Here is a 22,038-nt window from a genome sequence, read left to right as displayed (position 1 = left end):
ACTTAGAGCTTGGACTCTGACAGATGGGGCTTTCAATTCTGCCTCTGCTGTACCCCTTAGCAATTGCATTTTCTTGCACACAAACAGCCTCGTGAACCCTCAGTGTTCTTGTCTGCAAAATGGGGGCTAACTATACTATGCACCTCATGATGTTGTCATGCAGACTAAGTTAATGTGAAGCATGTAAAGCTGAAGCACAGGGCTTGCCGCTCAGTGAGTCATAATACTATGTGCTACTATCGTTATTATTTATTATTAGTCCAGATTCATCTCTTTCACCTCCTTTCTCCACTGTCATGGTTTATTTTTATGCCCAAATGACATATTAACGTTGCTTAGTTATATGAAACCACCCACACTAAATTTTACTTAACACAAACAGAACAAAGAACGTTATTAGCATTTTGATTTTATAGGTGAGAAAAGAGGACAGAGAAGTTACATGATCTTCCCCAAATCACATAACTTGTAAGTACCAGGGCTGAGGTGTAAACACAGGACTGTGGGTTCTATAGCCAAGAAGGGTGACCTTGACAGAAACACAGCACAGCAGCAAGAGGGGACACTATTCACACCCTTCTCTCAGGCTTCATGTTCTATGTTTTGAGTGTTTGCGTCATTGTAAAGAAACTCAATGAATTCATCGTCCACTTGGTTTTAACAGATTAACTCTTTCTCACAAAGGGGAAGCAAACATGAGGGCTGGTCTTTAACACCTGGCTGACCAGGAGAGGCCACCGAACAGCAGCACCAGCACCAGCATAAGCACATTAGAAACACAGAGTCGCCGCCCCACATTTGAACCCACATTTTAACAAGGTCACCAGGTTGAAGTCTGAGAAGCAGTAAGAGGAGGCAGGACCACTGTGTGGAGGAAAGGGGTCCAAGTGCTTGTATAGGGCAGTACTTGCCCGGTTCAGGGAGTTGGGATTTCTAGGGGAAAACAACACCCTTGGTGAGGAGGACACTTCGCACATGCAACACATCACACAGTAGATGCATTCCCAGTAGACACATTCCTTCTTATTTTTACTCACATCCTTGGGAATCCTGCCACACGTATGATTTAGACAGCAGTACCACGGGGCCTCGCTTAGACACACTCCTAACTGTGCAAACATCCTTGGAGTCTTCAGATTGACCAAGTCCCTGTACAGGAAACATCTTTGAATGTCTTTGAATGTTAGAATCTCTCCTCACGTTATTAGAGGAAGGCAGGAACACAGTGGTAGTAAAATCGGATTCTGACAGCTATCTAGCATACCTGTAAGAGAAGATGACGTGGAGAGCTGATGAGTGAGCGTGGTTTTTTGACCGTGGCCTTCTGCAGTGACCTTCCCTTGAATTTCTGTTGAACCACAAACTGAGAGCTTCATTGTAGGTTACTTTTTTGTGTGCTTCACTGTTGATTTGTGAGTGTGACAGATGTAACTCTGACAAAATTGTTGTCATCTGGTGTTTCTGGTGGTTTGTGGATTTTTTTAAGATGAGGGACTATGTCTCTTTTTGTTTCACTTAAATTGAAATTTTATTGATACAACATACAGACAGAAAAGAGCACAAAGCTTAAGCATGAAGCTCGAGGGAATACATAAGGATGCACCCAGCACCTAGGTCAGGAAACAGAATGCTAAAACAGCAGAAGTTCCTCCTGGCTCTCTTACAGTCACTACTTCCTCTTTCTCCTCCCACCGGCGGGAACCAAAGTCCTCGCTTCTCGAACCGCAGATTCGTTTTGCATGTGGGAGCCATACTTTTAGGTCAGCAAAAAAACCAAAAAACAAAAAAACCCACTTCATTTAAAAAATATTATAAATCTTTGAAAGCACATGTTCTTCAGGGAACACACAACACTTCAGTAACAAATTCTGTAGTCCTTGGCTAAAAGTCCTGTAAAAGTTGGAAGATTTTCAATTTAATTTTATCTTCTTCTATTGAAATGATTTCAAACTTAGAGAGAACTTGCAAGAACAGTGTAATAATTTTTCTCTCGAAACATTTGAGGGCAATTTGCTGGCATCGATGCCTTGTCACCACTGCCCCCCGCCCCCCACCAAACGTCTTAGTGTGTGGTTCTCTCACAAAAGATGTCCTTCTACATAATGAAAATACAACCATCAAAATCAGCAAAATAACATGGATACATCATTACCATCTAGTCTGAAGACAGCGTTCAAGTTTTGTCAACAAGTCCAGAATCATGTACCACGTTTACTAGTCTTCTTCAAAACAGGAGAGTTCTTCACTCTTCCCTGGACTTCTTCTAGAAACTTCACACTTTATAAAATTATGCAGTTATTTTGTGAAAGGTACCTCGATTTGAGTTTATCTGATATTTCTTCATAATTATATTTAGAGAACGCTTTTTTATTTTTTACTTTTGGCAGGAATGTCACAGAAGGGTTGGTCTTCTCATTGCCTCCAATAGGTGGTGCACAATTTTAATTTGTCTTATTAATGGTAACATTCACTTTGACCACTTGATTAAGAGTACCTGCCAGTCTCCTTTACTGTAAAAGTATTCTCTCTCCCCTTTTAATTAGTATTTTGTGGGAGGTGTTTTGAGACTATTTAAATATCCAATTCTATATCAAATGTTCACTCATGAGTTTTAGCATCCATTGGTTATTCTTTTTTTATTCAAGTATAATGAACATACAGTGTTATATTAGTTTCAGGTGTACAATTTAGTGATTCAACAATTCTATACATTAGTCAGTGCCCATCATGATAAGCATACTCTTACTCCCCTTCACCTGCTTCACCCATCCCCCATCGACCTCCCCTCTAGCAACCACGAATTTGTTCTCTATAGTTAAGAGTCTGGTGGGTTGCATGTGTGTGTGTGTCTTTTTATCTTTGTTTTGTTTCTTAAACTCCACATATGAGTGAAATCACATGGTATTTGTCTTTCTCTGACTTATTTCAGTTAGTGTTACACACTCTAGATTCACCCATGTTGTGGCAAATGGCAATCTTTCATTCTTTTTTTTTATGGCTGAGTAATATTCCATTGTATATATGCCACATCTTCTTTATCCATTCATCTATGGATGGGCATTTGGGCTGCTTCCATATCTTGGCTATTGTAAATAATGCTGCAATAAACATAGGGGTGCATATATCTTTTCAATTGAATGTTTTCATTTATTTTGGGTGAATACCCACTAGTGGAAATACTGGATCATATGGTAATTCTGTTTTTAATTTTTTGAGGAACCTTCATACTCTTTTCCACAGTGGCTGCACCAACTTGCATTCCCACCAACAGTGCGTGAGGGGTTCCTTTTCCTCCACATTCTCGTCAATGTTCGTTATTTCTTGTGTTTTTGATTTAGCCATTCTGACAGGTGTGAGGTGATATCTCATTATAGTTTTGATTTGCATTCCCTGAAGATGAGTGAGGTTGAGCATCTTTTCATGTGTCTGGTGGCCATCTGGATGTCTTCTTTAAAAAAAATATCTATTCTTGCCCTTTGTGCAATCCAGTGATTATTTTTATCTGAATCAATATTATTATGATGGTTGCCAGACAGTGATTTTTAATCTAATCATTCATTCTATATTTATTAGTTGGCATTCTGCTGTAAGGAAAAAAATTTCCCTTCTCCTTATCAATTAGTTAATTAACTCATTCATATCGGTATGGACTCATGGATACTTATTTTATTCACTGGATTCTAATCTCTTGTTATCATTATTTATCAAATCTATTATCAAATTGTCCCCAATTTGGCAGTGTCCCTATCATTTTTTTAGTACTTCCTTACTTTCTGGAGTAAGATATTCTATGCTCATTTGTAATTTTCCTGTGATTTCTTCTGAGAGTCCTACTTCCTTTTATTTTTACTTAAAAAAAAAAAGTTTATTTATTTATTTTGCAGGGGGAGGGGCAGAGAGAGGGAGAGAGAGAGAGAGAATTCCAAGCAGGCTCTGCACTGTCAGCACAGAGCCTGATGTGGGGCTTGAACCCACAAACTGTGAGAACATGACCTGAGCCAAAACCAAGAATCAGATGCCCAACTGACTGAGACACTCAGGTGCTCCAGTCCTACTTCCTTTTAAAGGAGAATGATGTTTAGAAATCAAAATGTGGAGCTAGGTATGTTTATTGTTACTGGAACGTCACTGCTCCCAGCTTTTCTCAGTGACTGGCGCTAAGGCACACATACACACGCATTCCACTCAGGCTTCTGACAGCCTGCACTAAGCTGTGAGGTCACTCTCCTCATCTCTTGCTCTATGATCTCACCTTACCACCCTTACCATTTGCCCAACCCACAGCTAGATCCTCTCTTCGCCCTGCTCAGAACCTAACATCCCTCACTAAGCTGCTGTCACTGTCTCCACACAGTCATCCTCTTTACCCCATTGCCACAGCCCTCTCTTCCCCAATTTGGAAACTCTTCATAATTACCCTTCAAGACTCCCACACCCTGGAATTCTACCTGTCATCCCCACCTATCAGCCCCTTTGAGTAACTTTTGAATTATGCAGGATTGGGGCGCCTGGGTGGCTCGGTCAGTTAAGCCTCTGACTTTTGATTTCGGCTCAGGTCATGATCTCACGGTTTGTGAGATTGAGCCCCACATCTGGTTCTGCACTGACAGCATGCAGCATCCTTGGAATTCTCTGTCTCCTTCTCTCTCTGTCCCTCCCCTGATCATGCATGAGTACACACACACACACACACACACACACTCTCTCTCTCTCTCTCTTTCAAAATAAATAAACATGAAAAAAACACGTTATTGAATTATGGAGGATGAAAGGCAGGAAGGCAGAGGCTGTCACAGGGCCAACATCTCCATTAGGCACATAGACACAGTGCCCAAGGCCTATGACACTTGTAGGGGCCCACAACAATGTTGTAATTTTAATTTATTTTAAATTCAGAAAAAAACAATGAACATAATAATGAATCCGGGCTGAATTATATTTATTTTTATATCAAGACAAAATAAAATGTTTACTTTTTTTTAAGGTATGGAAGGCAATTTATTTAGCTTTGTGAAACTTTACTTTCACAATAATACATACCCTTGGCACTGTAAGACCTTATTAAAGTTTTGTAAATTGTGCTAATAAGGTAAATATTTAGGTTGATTTTATGAGGTTTTCAGACATTAAGTTTGAAAAAGTTAGTGGTTATCATAATTTGCACACATGATGACAATGAAAACAGTAAATGAAATCAATGAATACAATTTACCACCCCTGGGGCACCTGGTGGCTCAGTGAGTTAAGCATTGAATTGTGGGTTTGAGCCCCCCATCGGGCTCTGTACTGACAGCTTGGAGCCTGGAGCCTGCTTCAGATTCTGTGTCTCCCTCTCTCTCTCTGCCCCTTCCCCACTTGCACTCTGTGTCTCTTTCTCTTAAAGATAAATAAACATTAAAAAAATTATTAAAAAAATAAACAAACATTAAAAAAATAAAAAACTTGATAATTGTAAATAGGCTAACATTTAAAAATGTATACTTTGATAAATATATGAATAATTAGGTAAACTTGACTAATTAGGAGAAGCTGACTGGGATACACACATTAAGCAATATGTGTTCATCTAAATTTTTTATATTTCATTTTTTTTTTTTTACAAAATACTTATTCAAGTTGTTTAATGTATAACTTCTCATGTGCCATTTTGGAAGTCCTTTATATTAAAGACTATTATTCGTGTGTCTGATGCCAAACAGTGCTTATTCTGGACCTCCATGTTTGTATAAATTTGATTTCTTCTTGAGACACAAGTTTCTTGCTGGATTTCTGAGGTAACGTTTTTATTATTTCTGCAGTGGGTGGTGGACCCTGGTGCATCAGCCAGTCTGGTGATTTACTTCCCTCAGGATGCTGTGAAATTGAATGAGAGCGAGATCATCGTCCTGCTGGTCTCAAAACTTCTGACACGTTTGGTTTAGTATTGTCTCTTCTGTCGGGGAGCCTTATTTTTTAAATTAAATTAAATTAAATTAAATTAAATTAAATTAAATTAAATTAAATTTTATTATTTAATTTAATTTAATTTAATTTTTGAGAGAGAGAGAGGCGGGGGGAGAGCACGTGTGAGCAGGGGAAAGGGGTAGAGAGGGAGAACCCCAAGCAGGCACTACACTTAGTGTGGAGCCAGACACAGGGCTCCATCCCATGACCCTGGGATCTTGAGCTGAGCCCAAATCAAGAGTCAGATGCTCAACTGAATGAGCCACCCAGGCACCCCCTGTCAGGAAACCTTATTAATGGAGTATGTGCCTGAACAACCCTGCGGGCAGATGCCATCTCACTGCCCACCATGACCCAAATGTTTAATTAATTGTTATGGAGGAAGGAAAGTGTCTATTCCCCTTGAAAGCTGCAGTGCAGTCCTGCGGCCTTGATTAGTTTTATAAGTCTAGTTCCTTGTAGAGTTTCTGGAACATAGCATATACTCGATAAATGTGAAATAAATGAATGAATAAGTGGCCAAGTGTTAGGGCTTATGTTTCTTGTTTTTCCCATGGCAGAAAAGAATAGAGCAGAAAAAAAAAAATCATCATATTTGTTGATGGCCTGTTTACTAGAATGAGTGTTTTCTTTGCCCCCAGTAGTTCAAAGCTATCTGTATATTCATCCATTAATTCAAATACTTATTGGCTCCCTACAATAGGAAGTGCTTCCTTTGTGTGTCAGTATGGGATTGTGGAATGTCCAGCTCGGTCTTAGGAGAGCAGGCTGTGTCTATAAGAACAAAATCCTGAACTAACCTCTCCAGCACAGCACTGTCGTCCACGAGCCCCACACGTCGGAAACACGCTGAGCTAATCCTCCAGTTCCAGTTCTACACATCCCCGCTCATGCAGCCTTTTCTATACCTTTGACACGAGCCAACTTCATCTTTTCTCAGCATGAGTCACTGTCAAAAACATACACTTTGTCATAACTGCTGTAGCTCTAGTGCTGTCCGTTGCTTTTTAAACAATCATAAAATCAAATCTAAAGTCACGTTGAGAGCTTGTTTTATTGATGACGTACAATGGGAGACGGATGAGATATTTGGGGCCAGAACTGTTGACCATCTACCATCTTTATTGAGAAATTTCTGATTTCCAATCTAACTAACTCAAATGAGTCGTAATTCAGAGACGTGATAAAGTTAAATTTTCCTCTGTGCTGACTATGAAAAGCACTTGGGAAGCACAATAATAACATAGACATGATTGTATAAGGAATGCTCAATATACTTAAAATAACACTTTCAAGTACCCTCAAATACTTTGGCATAAAATATTCCATTTGAACCTTTATTATTTCTAGGTCAGCTGTTGGCAAACTGTGGCCTGGGGTTGCATCCAGCCTTCTCCCTGTTTTTTTATGGCCTGTAAACTAAGATTTTTTTTTTTTTAACATTTTTAAGTGGTTGAAAAAAATAAAAAGAATATTCTGTGATATGTGAAAATTGCAGTAAATTCAAGCTTCGACGTCCATAAGTAAAGTTTTATTCAACTCAGCTATATCCATTTGCTTATGTATTATTTGTGGCTGCTTTTGAATGATGAAGGGCAGAGTTTAGTTGGAACAGAGACTGTTGGAACAGAGACCAAAGCCAGAAATATCTGCTATCTGAAACTGTACACAAAAGTTTGCCTTCCTGGGTTTGAGGTACTAGAGACACATCAGTGAACAAAACAGAGATCTCTGTGTTGGGGGAAGTCATCAAGAGGGCGTGACTACCAGCTGATCCGAGAGCTAGACCCAGGTGACAGGAGGCTTCTTAGTCCCTCCCCATCATCGGAATGTACATTCTGAGCATCATTCCCGTAGCCAGAGCTGTTTCAAGGGCACAACCTTAAAAAAGAAATGTGTTGTTGAGACCATTTGGATTGTATATGGGACTGAACCCTGTTAAGCGCTCTATATAAACTTTTAAGATTCTGGCAGGTAGGTATGATGACCTACCAATCTGGACTGGCCTGCTTCTTTCTTTGGTCTCTCCTTGCCCTCTGTGTAGGGGGACCAGGTTTGAATTTCAGCCGGAGAACTCCCAAAGTTGCAAACCAACACCCTGCCCTCAGAAAACTTACATTCAAATACGGGAAGACAGGAAACAGTAAGCATAAGTACATTATATATAGTATTATTAGGATGTGATAAATGTGATGAGAAGAAAAGATGTAGAGGAGGGTAAAGGGAATAAGGATTTTCTTTTTTTGGTGGGGGGAGGATGTTACACTTTGGAAGACAGCAATCAGGGTAGACCTCGTTAAAAAGGTGGTACCTGAGCAAAGACTTGAAAAGGGTGAGGAAGTGAGCCACATGGGTGTCTGGGGAAAAGCATTGGAGGCAGAAGGGATAACAGCAGCTCCTCATACGGTTGTTGTGTAGATTGAGTTCATGTATTTAACTAAAAATAGCGCCTGGCAAATGGTAAATTCTCAAAAAAAAAAAAAAAGAGTTCTTTTTTAGAACGAGCTAGCTGTAGACGCTCCTTTCCTCTCTGCCGTGGGCGGATGTACTGAGTGCCTCTTGGTAGGCGCTCACTATAGCAGAGAAAGGCTCTCCTAAGTACTCGGGGTCTTGATATCTTAGCTTTATCTATCCCAGGATTAGCTTTCATCCCTGGGGCTTAGCTCTCAGGGGCAGAGCCATCCTGGAGAATCATGAGCTCGGGAGGTATCATACCTGTGGTCTGTGTACTTATCAGATACGGATCCCGGAGTCTGTCGGCACATACAGGCGCAGGGACTTGCCCTACCGTCACACAATTAGTCAGCAGCAAAGCTTCGATAGGCATGGGGTGTTTTGCTTCCAGGTCTGGTGTTCTGTTCCTGCTCTGCGCTCCTCGTCCTGCAATAAACCTATTTTTACACGGCTTATTTCTTCCAGTAAACTTTCAGGTGTCTTTGTGCAGGGACCACGTCTTACTCATTTTTGTTTTCCCCTTCAGAATCAGGCACTAAACAAACAAAAAACCAAAACCGTTGCAAGAACAGTCAGTGCTTGAATTTGTTGGGTACCGTTTCAAATCGTAACCACTACCTGTAAGTCTGTCAGATAATGCCAACGTGGGACCGACCGTCCCTAGTTTCCTGCGTTTGTATAAAGCATGGGGACATAAATTGTCCTACAAATCAGGGAGCTCCCAGAAGAGATACCGGATATTTACATTTTCAAACTTTTTTATGTTGCTAAATATCATGTGAAGATCCTGGAGCATAAGATGATTCATGAGCTTTGGGCTTTGATGAGCAGTAGCGTCAGGCTGCTAGATAAGAGATGGCATTTCCAGGACAAAAAATGGGGCAGGCAATGCAGGACAAACACTTTGTTGTCCTTTGTCTTAATCCAGGGTGGGTTCTCAAAGTGTGGTTTATGGACGGGCGGCATTAGCATCACATGATGCTCGTCAGAAATGCAAATTCTTGGGGTGCCTGGGTAGTTCAGTCCGTTGAGCGCCCGACTCTTGATTTCGCCTCAGGTCATGATCCCAAGGTCATGGTATTGAGCCCTGTGTCGGGCCCCACGCTGGAGCTGAAATAAAAAAATAAAATAAAATAAATGCGTTCAACAAATTTTTTAAAAATGGGAGAAATAGTTAAGGATATGTGAACTTCCTGGGGACTGCTGTGAGGTGACACTGGATTACGTTTATCACCTGATTCCCATATGCCCTTGCTCAGACTGGCCTATTTTAGAGTGGTGTTACAGGCCCTAGGAATTCGTATTCAACTCAAGAGTTTGTAGCCAACATTTCCCAAAGATTTGGTGGGTATTTTTTAGGTAAATGGCTGCAGGCTCATTTGGGTAAAGTTATGAAATTTCAAGGTCCTGATGTTTGAACAGTCTGGCTTCTGTAAAATATTTGCTTGTAAAGTCCTGCTTTTATTTTATTTTTGTAATAAAAGACACTCAAAACCTCTCAATTTTTGTGCTTGGAGGCTCCATGCTCTACAAACCAGAGTTAGAAATCTCCAAGTGTCAGGCCACTAATTGCTATAAATATTTCATGGTAATTGCCAATCATGCCCATTCTTTTTTAGAGGTTTTTTTTTGTTTTTTGTTTTTTTTTCATTTTTGGGACAGAGAGAGACAGAGCATGAACAGGGGAAGGGCAGAGAGAGAGGGAGACACAGAATCGGAAACAGGCTCCAGGCTCCGAGCCATCAGCCCAGAGCCTGACGCGGGGCTGGAACTCACAGACCGCGAGATCGTGACCTGGCTGAAGTCAGACGCTTAACCGACTGCGCCACCCAGGCGCCCCTAGAGGTTTGTTTAAACCCTTGTTTAAACATCAGTTCTGGGTAAATAAGGCTGAGATGATCTAGGAGTACATTTTTTTCTTTTTTCTTTTCTTTCCAAGGAAGATGGACTATGCTAGTGGGAAAGCCTTAGATGTCAAACATTTTGATGAGATGTGTGTTCATTTGAGAAAGGAACCAGAGAGAGAGAGAGAGCCAATCTGGTGTGTACTGGAGGGAGGGAGAGAGAGAGAGAGAGAGAGAGAGAGAGAGAGAGAGAGAGAGGGAAATCTGAAGCTGAGGATGGGGATACATCAACAGGGAGTGTGAAAAAAGAGCCCATGAGACCAGGTACTGCATTGGGAGGGGCCAGAGCAAGAATCCTCTGATGGCAAAACTGCCTGGAAGGCTGATAATAGAAATATTAAATGTAGATTTTTAACACGTCTGCTGTGTTTATATACTCTTCAGCAGTCGAAGCAACAGAACACAACCAGTTCTGTGATTTATAGTTTCTCTTAACAGAAGAATGTCAAAATTATGTTGGTAATAAGAGCGTTGATAAAGGATTTTGCCTTTCCACTCTCATATGAAATTGGAGAAATGCAGTGATTTAGGTTTGAGAAGAGAAACAATTTGGAGGATAAATTTGGTTTTGTCTTTAGGTGACCTAAACTTGAACAATAAAGAGTAACGAGGACTTCTGTTTCCAGCGATATGGCAGACTAAGTTATCTGTTACCTCTTCCAACGCAAAACACTTAAAAATGCTAGACAAATTACAACGGGCATCCTTTTTGGTGCATAGCTGAATTTATAAGAAAGAAGGGGAAACACCAGGGCCAAAACTTGAGAGTCAAATGAAAAATTGGAAGGGTTTGTAGGTCTCAATAACCAATATACTTGGATTTTAATGGCGTCACAAGGACGGAAGTCAGGTTTTAGGTCCATTGGGTAAGAAATTGATGGGACTTGCAGTGGCAGCAACAATGATGAACAAGGTGGACTAGAAAACAACTACTTTCGGCTAGTCGCTGACCAAAAAAAGCGTTTCCTGATGAATGGTAACTGCAGGACTATTCTCACATGGTTTAGGCATCCAAATTTATTTTGTCCACATGCTCTAATAACATTCAATCAAAAACTTACCATAACAGTGCATCCTTGGACACCTGCCAGAAGCACGTGCCACATCTAGAAGAGCATGCTCTCAGTCCAGGCCTTTGCAAAACAAACGATAGGATTAATCCCCAGGGTCTTCAGATTTTGGAATTATTCATGTCTTTAAGTATGTTCAAGTGAATAAATAACTAAACAAATGAGGGAATAACAATCATAACAGAGAAACAAAACCTTACGAACAGAAGATACAGTAAAACCTTGAGTTGTGAGTAACTTGTTCTGAGTTCTGCAAGACGAGCGAGTGATGTCTTACAATAAGGGTAGTACTTGGTGCTGAATGTCACATGATCACAACTGAATCAAAGGTTCTTGAAATTCGCTTTGATATGTAAGTGCTTTGGACTGTAAGTATGTTTCTGGAATGAATTATGCTAACAAACCAAGGTTTTACAGTAGTAAGTATTAGAAAAAAGAACCAGATAGAACTTCTGGAACAATTATAGCAATCGACATTAGAAACTCCGTGGAAGGGTTAGTTGCAGATTAGAAGCAGTTTAAGTGAGAATCAGTAAGAAATACAGAAATAATCATGAATGCACCAAAAATAAAGAGGGATTCCTTCTTTGGCTAGATTCATACATCTCTTTGGGTTACATTATAATTATAGTTATGTTGGCTTAGGAGCTGTGACAAGACTCGCAAAGAGAAGAAAATGAGTTAGCACTCTGAAGTCTTTACAACTATCTTATTAGCTTAAAGAGAAGGTGATGTCAAAAAATTAAAAATGGAAATTTTCCTATGGTCATAAACATGATACAAATTTCTCTTACTCTGTCATTGGCAGGTGAACAACCAAGGAAAAGTGGGTGTCATTGAATGCCTCAGTAACAGCTGGGATAGTAAACACAGCATCCTCCAAGGGCTCTTCTAGAGGGAAGAGTTGGAAAGTGTGATGAAATAATGATCACTTTTTCTTATTTCAAAATTCTCAATGTGCATAACATACTACCATTTGTAAAAATAAAAATAATATGTCTTACATAATATTTATTTTACATATATGCATGCAATACACAGGAAACTGGTAACGAAGGCTGCCTCTGGTGAGGGGAATTGTGTACCTAGGGGGATAGGTATGGGAGAGAGACTTATTTCTCACAGTTCTCAAACTTTTCTAGTCTTAGGACCCCTTTTGGTCTTTTAAATTTTTTTTAATGTTTATGTATTTACTTAAACTTTTTTTAAACGTTTATTTAGTTTTGAGAGAGAGAGAGAGAGAGAGAAGTGGAGGAGGGACAGAGAGAGAGGGAGACACAGAATCCAAAGCAGGCTCCAGTTTCTGAGCTGTCAGACAGAACCTGATGCGGAGCTCAAATTCATGAACCATGAGATAATGACCTGAGTTGGACGCTTAACTGATTGAGCCACCCAGGCACCCCAGGACCCCTTTTGGTCTTAAAAATTATTGAAGTTCCCCAAGTGTTTTTGTTTATATGAGTAATATGTTCATCAATATTTACTGTACTAGAAGTTAAAACAGAAATCTTAAAAAGATCTATTTAATAATTCACTTAAGGGGCATCTGGGTGGCTTGGTCGGTTGAGCATCCGACTTCGGCTCAGGTCATGATCTCACGGTCCGTGAGTTCGAGCCCCGTGTCGGGCTCTGTGCTGACAGCTCAGAGCCTGGAGCCTGTTTCGGATTCTGTATCTCCCTCTCTCTCTGACCCTCCCCCGTTCATGCTCTGTCTCTCTCTGTCTCAAAAATAAAATAAACGTTAAAAAAAAAATTTTTTTTTAAATAATTCACTTAAAAGTAAAAATAAACCCATGATTTGTTAACATAAATAATATCTTGTTAAATAAAAAATAAAAAGAGCCTTGAATAATAAATAAAATAAATAATAAAGTAAATAAATAAAATAAAATAATAAATAAAAAATAACTATATTTTCTAAAATAGAATTTAGTGAGAAGAATGGCATTGGCTTTTTTTTTTTCTTCCTGCAAATTTTTCTAGTGTCTGGCTTAAGAGACAGCTGGATTCTTACATTAGCTGCTGTATTCAGTGTTTGCGATCTTACACATCATGGAGATTCTGGAGAGCAGCACTGTACCCTTGAGAGAGAATCAGAGTGAGAAAGGGAAACAATATCTTAGTACCATTATGAAAATAGTTTTCATCTCACAGACCTATGCAAAGGATCTCAAGAACCTTGGATTGCACTTTCAGAATTGCTTCTGTATAAAATCTGTTTGAATTCTATACCATGTGCATGGATTAGCAAGTCACAATACATCCCAACTTACATACATGCAAATATCCATACATGCATATGCATGTATAAATGTACACCTTTCAAGGCTCTCTTCTGATCTTTCTGGAATGCAAAAAGAAAGGTAACTGGAGGTTTCTGTGAAACAACCGTGTCACAGTTTTGATAATGCTTTTAGAAAGGAAAAGCGAATATATAGCTATTATATCTAGTATTTATTGGGTGCTTATTATGTACTGGACAGTGTGTCAAGAATTTTACCTGCCTTATATAATTTAATCTTTTCCTGAACCATATGAGAAAGGTGCTATTATTTTCTTCACTTTATTAAGGACAGACTGGGACTTAGAGAAGTTCAATCATGGGTCCGAGATCATGCAGCCATTAGGATTTTGCTACGTCCAACTCCAAAGCACATCGCTTTCAAAAACTAGAGTCTAAATGGTTGTCTTTTTTCTTCTTTTAGTGTTTAAAATTGTGGTAAAATACACATAACATAAAATTTACCATCTTAACCCCTTTTGAGTGTATCGTTCAGTAGTATTAAATACTTTCATAATGTGCAACTATCACCACTATCCATTTCCGTAATTCTTTTCATCTTGTGAAACTGAAACTCTATACCCATGAAAAGATAACTGTTCTTTCCACCCTTCCTCCAGACCCTGGCAACTACCATTCTTTCTGTCTGTACAATTTTGACTACTCTATAAATGGAATTACATAGTATTAGTCTTTTTCACATAGCAAGGTGTCTTCAAGATTCATCCATGTTGTAGCTTATATCAGAATTTCTTCCTTTTTATTTTAATATATGTGCTGCTGAAGTGAGCACAAAATTACCTCATTTTTAAAAGCTGAATAATTTTACATTGTAGGCATCTATCACATTTTGCTTATCACTTCCTCCATCGATAAACACTTTGGTTGCTTCCACATTTTAGCTATGGTCAATAATGCTGCTGTGAATAAAGTCTTTAGTTTAGTTAATATTATTATTATTATACCAATGTTCTTAAGTTTGACAAATGGACCATAGATATGTTAATAACGGGACAAGACAGTTTTGGTGAAGGAATTCTGTGTATGTTCTTGTAACTTTTCTGTAAATTGCAAATTGTTATAAAAGAAAGATATCTTTAAATAGTGAATGACAAACTTTTAATATTTGGTCAGTAATAAATATACCTTCAGGAAGATTCTTCTCACATGTAATTTCTTTCTACTTCAGTATAAGCATGTATTGCTATTTTTGTCTATTTCCTGTTAGTCATTAAGAACCTCTGCTCTTTACTTGCCATAAAAAGTGTTTTTTTATGACTAAAAATTTGAGAATTACAACAGCTTTTCACATATATTTGCATTTTAAACAATTCATGTTATTTAAACAACCCAAAATCATGGTTCAATTTTAATCCCTGTATAACTATTTGGCCATATTCTTTGGCAATACTGTCTTAAAGTCACATAAGTACAGCAAGCTGACAATCATTATGATTGGCTTTATTTTTTAACTTTATTGAGATACAATTGACATGGAACATTATGTAAGATTAAGGTATACAATGTTTTGATTTGATACACTAATATTTTGCAAAACGATTACCACCCTAGTGTTAGCTAATACTTCTGTCACATCATCTAATTACAATTTATTTTTTGTGGTGAGAACATTTGAGATTTATTCCCTTAACAACTTTCAAGTTTATAATACAGTATTGTTAGCTATAGTCCCCATGCTGTACCTTAGATTCTTCAGAACTTACCATCTTATGTCTGAAAGGTTGTTCCCTTTGACCATGTCTCCCCACTTTCCCCACCCCACCCCCTAGTAATCACCATTCTACTCTCTGTTTCTGTGAGTTTGATGTTTTTAGATTCTACATATAAACGAGATCATTCAGCATTTGTCTTTTCTAACTAATACCCTCAATTAGCATAATACCCTCAATTTCTATCCATGTTGTCACAAATAGCAGGATTTTCTTCTTTTTTAATGGCTGAATAGTATTCCACTATACCACATTTTCTTTATCCAGTCATCCACTGATGAATACTTAGGTTGTTTCCCTGTGGCTATTGTGACTATTGCAGCAAAGAACATGGGAGTGCAGATTCCTTTTTGAGTTAGTGTTTTCATTTTTTTTTTTTTTTTTGATAAATTCCCAGAAGTGGGATTTCTGGATCGTATGGTAGTTCTATTTTTAAATTTTTTCAGTAATCTCCATACTATTTTCCATAGTGGTTGCACCAATTTATATTCCCTCCAACAGTGCACAAATACTACACATCCTCACAAATACTTGTTATCTCTTATGTTTTCAGTGATAGCCATTCTAAATGTGCATGAAATCACAAGAACCCAACTAACCAAAACAATTCTGAGAAAGAAGAACAAAGCTTCAAACTGATGATGATCCAAACACTATGGTATTGGCATAAAAACAGACACATAGGTTCTAATTAATGGAACAAAATAGAGGTCCCAGAAATAAACACAACATATACGGTCAATCAATTTACAACAAAGGAGCCAAGAATATGCAATGGGGAAAGAACAGTCTCTTTAATAAATGGTGCTGGGAGAACTGGATAACCATACACAGAAGAATGAAATGGGACCCTTATCCTAAACCACCTACAAAAATTAACTCAAAATAGACTAAGGACTTAAGCATAACTTGAAACCATAAGCTCCTAGAATAAAACATGAAGAAAAATCTCTTTGATATTGATCTTGGCAACAGTTCTTTTTTTATTTGACACCAAAAGCACAAACAACAAACACAAAATAAATGAGTGGGGCCACATTGAACTAAAAAGCTTCTGCAGAACAAAAGAAACAAGCACCGAAATGAAAAGACAACCTATGGAATAGTAGAAAATGTCTGCATATCATATATCTGATAAGGAGTTGCTATCCCCAAACTATGAAGGACTCCTACAACTCAATAGGAAAAAAAGAACAATTCCATTTAAAACTGGGCAGAATAACTTGACCAGGCATTTCTACAAAGAAGGCCTACAAATTACCAAAAGATTTATGAAAAGATGCTCAACATCACTAAGCAGCAGGGAAATGCAAACCAAAACCACAGTGAGAAACAGCTAATTGTTGGTGTTAACAAAATGGATTCCACTGAGCCACCCTACCTACAGCCAGAAGAGATATGAGGAAATCGTTAAGGAAGTCAGCACCTACATTAAGAAAACTGGGTACAGGCCCAGCACAGTAGCATTTATGCCAGTTTCTGGTTGGAATGGTGACAACCTGCCGGAGCCAAGTGCTAACATGCCTTGATTCAAGGGATGGAAAGTCACATGTAAAGATGGCAATGACAGTGGAACCACACTGCTTAAAGTTCTGGTTCTGCATTTGGCTACCCGCTCATCCAGCTGACCCTTGTGTCTGCCCCTCCAGGATGTCTACAAAATTGGTGATATTGGTACTGTCCCTGTGGGCCAGGTAGAGACTGGTGTTCTTTTTTTTTTTTTTTAATCTTTTTAATGTATATTTTTATTTTTGAGAGAGACACAGAGACAGAGAGAGACAGAGAGAGATAGAATGTGAGTAGGGGAGGGGCAGAGAGAGAGGGGGGACACAGAATCAGAAGCAGGCTCCAGGCTCTGAGCTGTCAGCACAAGCCTGATGTGAGGCTCAAACCCATAGACTGTGAGATCATGACCTGAGCCAAAGTCAGACGCTCAACTAACTGAGCCACCCAGACACCCAAGACTGGTGCTTACACCCAGCATGGTGGTCACCTTTGCTCCAGTCAATTTTACAACTGAAGTAAAGTCTGTTGAAATATACCATGGAGCTTTGAGTGAGGTTCTTCCTGGGGACAACGTAGGCTTCAATGTCAGGTATGTATCTGTCAAAGATGTTCATCGTGGCAATGTGGCTGATGACCGCAAAAACGACCTACTAATGGAAGCAGATGGCTTTATGGCTCAGGTGATTATCCTGGACCATCCAGGCCAAATCAGTGCCAGATATGCACTGTGGTAGATTGTCACACAGCTCACATTATTTGCAAGTGTGCTGAGCTGAAGATTTATTGTCGTTCTTGAGAAAAGCTGCAAGATGGCCCCAAGTTCTTGAAATCTGGTGCTGTTGCCATTGTTGATATGGTCGCTGGCAAGCTTTTCTGTGTTGAGAGCCTTTTTGCTGTTTGTGACATGAGACAGACAGTTGCTGTGGGTGTCATCAAAGCAGTGGGCCAATAAGGCAGCTGGAGCTGGCAAGGTCACCAGGTCTGCCCAGAAAGCTCAGAAGTCTAAATGAATATTACCCCCAATACTTGCCACCCCAGTCTTAATCAGTGGTGGAAGAACGGTCTCAGAACTGTTTGTGTCAACTGGCCTTTTAAGTTTAATAGTAAAAGACTGGTTACTGATAACAATGCATTGTAAAACCTTCAGAAGGAAAGGAGAATGTTTTGTGGACCATTTGGGTTTTTGTGTATATGGCAGTTTTAAGTTACTAGTTTTTAAAAGCAGTACTTTTTAATGGAAACAACTTGACCAAAAATCTGTCACAGAATTTGAGACCCATAAAAACAAAATTTTAATAAGGAAAAAAACTACAATGAGATATCATTTCACATCTGTTAGAGTGGCATGATAAGAGATAACAAATGTTGGTCTTGGCACTTGATTTTTTTCAATTTGTCACCAAAAGCAAAGATAACAGAAACAAAAATAAACAAGAGGGGCTGCATCAAACTAAAAGGCACTGCAAAGGAGGAGAAAGAGAAACCCTTTTGGATTGCAGGTGGGAATGTAAACTGGTGCAGCCACTCTGGAAAACAGTATGGAGGGTCCTCAAAAAATTAAAAATAGAGCTACCCTACAATCTAGCAATCATAGGGTAAAGATCCTAGCACTACTAGGTATTTATCCAAGGGATACAGGTGTGCTGTTTCGAAGGGCCACATGCATCCCAATGTTTATAGCAGCACTATCAACAATAGCCAAAGTATGGAAAGAGCCCAAATGTCCATCAACAGATGAATGGATAGAAGATGTGGTATATATACACAACGGAATATTACTTGGTGATCAAAAATAATGAAATCTTGCCATTTGCAACTACGTGGATAGAACTGGACTGTATTATGCTCAGAGAAATTGTTCAGTCAGAAAGACAAATATCATATGATTTCACTCATATGTGGCATTTAAGATACAAAACAGATGAACGTAAGGGAAGGGAAGCAAAAATAATATAAAAACAGGGAGGGGGACAAAACATAAGAGACTCTTAAATATAGAGAACAAACTGAGGGTTGCTGGAGGGGTTTTGGGTGGGGAGATGGGCTAAGTGGACAAGGGGCATTGAGGAGGGCACTTGTTGGGATGAGCACTGGGTGTTATATGTAGGGGATGAATCACTGGATTCTGCTCCTGAAATCATTATTGTATTATATGCTAACTAACTTGGATGTAAATTAAAAAAAAAAAAAAAGCACAGCAAAGGAAATCATTAACTAAATGAAAAGGCAACCTACCTATTGGGAGAAATATTTATTTTATCATTCTGTTTAGCTATTGCAGTGTGGTGGGAGGAAATGTTTAAGTACTTGCTAGGCCTTTCTGCCAGAGTCAGGCAAACAACTTCTGAGGTGCAGCTTTGATCTTGACAGCCCTCATTTGTTAAGGCACAGGCTTTGAAATGGGAAATTGGGAAAGACTTTAGAGAAAAGGTGTTTATTTCATGGTTATATATGAGTATGGGTCTTTACAGAACTGAATCTGTGTTAGCAGCCAGGCTAATAGGATTGGGGAGAAGCCAAGGTTAGTGGTTATGTAGTTAGTATCTATGGCTGCTGGTCTGTGTGGTCATCATAGCCGGAGTGGAGTGGACAGTATGATAAAGGAATCATTGACTCTGGTTAAATGGTCTGACCCATGTTTTCAGATCAACGAGCTTCCCATCCAATATGCTCTGGATACTCATGTACAGAGAATGAGTTATAAGGTTAACTTACTACATTATAAGGATAATAGTGAGGAGAGAGGGCAAGGTGATCGGATGGTTAAGGAAGGCAGCAGAGGCAGTGATTTGAGCTTTGTAAGATGGAAAAAGCAAGTCCTTGAATTTTCCTTTTTAAAAATAACTCTGAGGGGGTGCCTGGGTGGCTCGGTTGGTTAAACATCTGACTAAGGCTCACGTCATGATCTCGTGGTTTGTGGGTTCGAGCCCGCATTGGGCTCTGGGCTGACAGCTCAGAGCCTGGAGCTTGCTTGGGATTCTGTGTCTCCCTCTCTCTCTGCTCTTCCCCACTCACACTCTCTCTGTCTCTCGAAAATGAATAAACGTTAAAAAAAAATTAAAAATAACTCTGAGACTGTGAATGGAATTTGCTTATGTTTATATGTTTCCTTAAACTATGAACTTCTTGAGAATAGGTTCTGTTTTATTTATTTATTAATTTTTAAATTTTAGTGTTTATTTATTTTTGAGAGAGAGAGAGAGAGATGGAATGTGAGCAGAGGAGGGGCAGAGACAGAGAGAGAGAGGGAGACACAGAATCTGTAGCAGGCTCCAGGCTCTGAGCTGTCAGCACAGAGCCTGATGTGGGGCTCAAACTCATAAACCGTGAGATCATGATCTGAACTGAAGTCAGACGCTCAACTGATTGAGCCACCCAGGTTCCCCACGGTTCTGTGTTTTAATAAATCTTTTTATCCCAAACAACTAACGCAGTGCCTATTGAATAATGTTTGTTGAAACAACCAAATTCCTGGGATCAGGATGCACATCTTTTGGCAAGTCCTTATTCGGCCTACTCATGTTTTCACCCCACCTATCTACAGTGTGAATTATTCTTACTTATGTTTGCCAGGTACTATGCATAACGGTGTGATGGAAGGAACTGCTTTGGAGTTACCACACCTGAGTCCCAGAACTGCTTCTAAGTAGCTATGAGGCCTTGGACAAGTCACTTAAATTCTCTTGGTTTTTGCTTTTTAATTTATGAAATGAGGTTTTCGGACTACATCACGGAGGGAAATACCTGGGGAGCAGCATACTGTCAACCTTTCCTCCTACACCTATAACAGGGATGACGTCTTCACATAGCCACTGCCAGGGAGCCAGAAGTGACACTGAAATAAGATCTATTTCCTCTCCCTGAACAAGATCATCTCAAAGGTCTGTGGCCTAAGCTGTGAAAACACATACACAGCTAAAACTCAACTAGCCTCATCATGGGTTATTGGATACCCAGAGTCAATTGATTCCCTTTCTTTTTCATATATTTTCTCCACCCCCCCCTCCAGTTTTTTCCTAGACCTATTAACTTGGCTAGTTAGTATTTCCTATTTCCATGCCTTTCCTTTGAAGTGAGCAGTTAGGGGCAAAAAGAGACATAGAAGACCTGAAAGGTCTCCCACGTCATTTGTCAGTTAGGTATGAATGAGAGCTGCCCACACAGAAGTTCTGCCACCATGGCCAAGACTCCAAGCATGACCAGACTGTACTTGTGCTGATAATTTGTACTCACACTTACTCCTGTAGCACCTGTAGTTACATCGACCCCAACACCTATACCTACACCTATGTCTATAACTGTACCGACACATACCCTATACTTACACTTACATTTGAAAGCTCATGTCCTTTTTTTTCCCCCTTCCTAGTATACAGAGAACACTGCAACAAGCTATACTGTTTGTTGCCAGACTCCTAAGCCAGGAAGAATTCTCTCAAAAACAACTGGCAATGACACATGTGAAACACCTTACTGAGAGTAGGTGCAAAACATTAAAGACATACAGCTTGGACCATGAAAAGACTGCGAGACAAGGATGTGAACTACTGGAAAGAATATAATGTAAAAAACAAAACAAACTCAAAACAATAACAACAACAACAACAACAACAACAACAACATGGAGAGACATAAGTTGCTCACCAGGAGCAAAGTCCAGTGCTAGGCAAACCTCAGAATACTCAAATAATCAAATTGTCTATAATATGTGGTTTCTGGAATGCATGAAGAGTGACAGGCCGATTTTCTAGTAAGACAATCGTTCCTTTTCAGAATCTGCCCAGACTTGTTAAAACCTAACTCTTTCAACGATCTTTGGGTAAGACTTTCCAAAGAAGAGATCATCTTCCTGATTATTCTAATAGCTCGCCTCATCAGAGTGGAATTTTGGATTACTTCATTTCATAAGCACAGGTCAGAGAATAAGCCTCTTGAGAACTGAGTTCCTCACTGGAAACTCTTGGTGGAGACACAGACAGGCAGGCAGGGCTCTGGAATGGGCTATCTTCCCTGAAGAGTTAACACATCCCTCTCCTTCCGTATTTGCCCTCACATAAGCCTGTTTTATTTTCCACACATGACGTATTGATAGCTGAAATTGTTTTATCTTTTCTTTTCCCTTTGGGATGGCTCCCCTGTGGGTGATGGAT

At 39.4% G+C, this 22,038-nt stretch overlaps 1 pseudogene; it reads left to right on the top strand.

Annotated features, from left to right (window-relative positions):
• Nucleotides 1-16,500: 16,500 nt before the first annotated feature.
• Nucleotides 16,501-18,077, top strand: LOC102952361 (annotated as a pseudogene).
• Nucleotides 18,078-22,038: the final 3,961 nt, after the last annotated feature.

The sequence above is a fragment of the Panthera tigris genome, chromosome F3, assembly GCF_018350195.1.
Source record: "Panthera tigris isolate Pti1 chromosome F3, P.tigris_Pti1_mat1.1, whole genome shotgun sequence".
In the NCBI taxonomy this organism is placed as follows: Eukaryota; Metazoa; Chordata; class Mammalia; order Carnivora; family Felidae; genus Panthera; species Panthera tigris.
This window is presented reverse-complemented; position numbering and strand designations above follow the sequence as displayed.